Source organism: Arachis ipaensis, chromosome B03, assembly GCF_000816755.2.
Source record: "Arachis ipaensis cultivar K30076 chromosome B03, Araip1.1, whole genome shotgun sequence".
Taxonomy (NCBI): Eukaryota; Viridiplantae; Streptophyta; class Magnoliopsida; order Fabales; family Fabaceae; genus Arachis; species Arachis ipaensis.
In genome coordinates, this window is record NC_029787.2 from 128,394,641 (window position 1) to 128,396,652 (window position 2,012).

A 2,012-nucleotide genomic window follows, 5' to 3' on the forward strand; every position below is an offset into this window, starting at 1 on the left:
AATATAAATAATAATATATATTTATTAGAAATAAAGAATAAGAATAATACACTTAAAAATAAGGGTATTTATGGATCAGATCTGATCCGCATATTTGCGGTATTTATCCGAATTCGATCTAAAAATTGTGGATATAGATCTGACCTGCAAGGCTATCGGATTATATCGGATCGGATCTGCACATCGGATTGCGGATTTTGTAGGTATCCACATATCTGCATATCCGCAAAAATAAAAAAATAAATATTTTTTTATGTTTTATTTCAACTAATAATTATCATATATATTGTATTATCTTAATTTATTATTTAAGAAAATTATGTTTAATATTATTTTAAAAGTAAACATATTTAAAAGAATAGAAAAAATAAATTTTATTGATATTTTTTAATAAAAATAAATTTTTAAAAATATTTTTGTGTTTTCCAGATCCAAATCTAAAAATTACAGATATTAGATCCAATCCGATCCGATAAATCAGATTGAAAATTTAACTATATCAAATCCACATTCACCCCTACTTAAAAAGTAAAAACTAACCGGTCACTGCATTCACGCCACCAAAATCAATAGAGTTGTCAAAATTATGTTATTAGACAAAAATTTCAATATATGTGAATTTTAGATAACTTTTATATATTTCTTATACAATTAATACTCTTAAAATTTTTAATTTTTCAATACAATCTTGTTAGCTTTATCACCTATATAACTATATTTATATGTCAATCTATCACATTGTTATCCTATCCCATAGTATTGTGTGAAGAAAAAGTTTAGAGCAGTAATTTTATTAAATTTTGACTAGTATATAATCAGTAAAAGAGAAGCGAGTAATTCTATACTATTGAATAAAATCTCACACCATTAAAAATATTATTGATGACTACAAATCACAAAAGTTACTAATCCTTAACACTTCTCGTTAACGTGTGAAAATTGAAGTGTTATTGTTACCTGAAATGCATAATGCTGAAACGAAAATGCTAGAGAAAAAACTAACGTAATATTATTTGATTTAATGTAAGATTTATATATATATTTTTATGTATGTAATATATATTTAATATTATCGAATTATTTTAATAATAATAAAATAAAATAAAATAATTATAATAATGTTTTCAAAAATAAATTATTCTATGGCTTCAAGATTTTTAAGAATGAATTCTAGTGTTTCATGAAACATGTTGAATCATATCTGGCTGTAAAGCCATACCCAAACTACTTTGGGATTAGTATTCATTATTTTAGTATTTTTAAATATTTTTATGCAGAAAATAAGATAGGTGGATAGACTTGAAGATGTACCGAAAGAACTAAAGGGACGGCATGGAATAAGTGAACCCAGCCATATTATTCTTTGCTTCTTTTGAATATTATTGTTCCATGTCGTCCTTCTTTATAAATAGGGGTTTTATTATCAGAACTAAGAATTGAGAAACCTAACCTAACATACATAGAACCGATGAAACCGATGAAGGGGAAGGGAAAGGAAGAATTGAAGGGGAAGAATGGCAGAGGGGTTTTGACAGAAGATAGAGAGCACAGACGATGATATGCATCAATTCTGCATCTCACTCTTTTGTGCTCTCTATTCTTCTGTCATCACCTTCGTTCTCCTCTTTACTTCCGCGCCCTCAACCAACCTTTCATTTTTCCATCTCTCTTCCTCCCAGCTCTTTTATTTTCCTCATCTGAATGAATTATATTGAAGTAGCTAGTAGTTACAACAAAAATCTTTATCCTTGCGCATTAACGCCGTAACCTAATTAATAATTAGTATGTTGCAGTTAGACGACGATGGAGACGACTGGCTAGCTGCTGTGATCGAAGATCACGGATCTCTTTACTCATGAATGTGGCATAACATTTATATAAAAAGGTGATGTTGATTCTTTACTTTTATATATATATATATTAAAAATATTATTCGTACATTAAAATCAACTGAATAGTATATTTTGTATATACTATTTGCAAGATTTTACAATAGTATTAGTAATCCAATA

General features: G+C 27.3%; 1 long non-coding RNA gene across 1 annotated transcript in view; it reads left to right on the forward strand.

Moving 5' to 3' along the window:
* The window catches only part of LOC110270420, a 1,415-nt gene continuing 756 nt past the window's right edge, over positions 1,354 to 2,012 (forward strand). The window contains exon 1 of the long non-coding RNA XR_002359925.1: positions 1,354 to 1,885. This is a non-coding gene — a long non-coding RNA (uncharacterized LOC110270420). The remainder of the gene's footprint in view (positions 1,886 to 2,012) is intronic.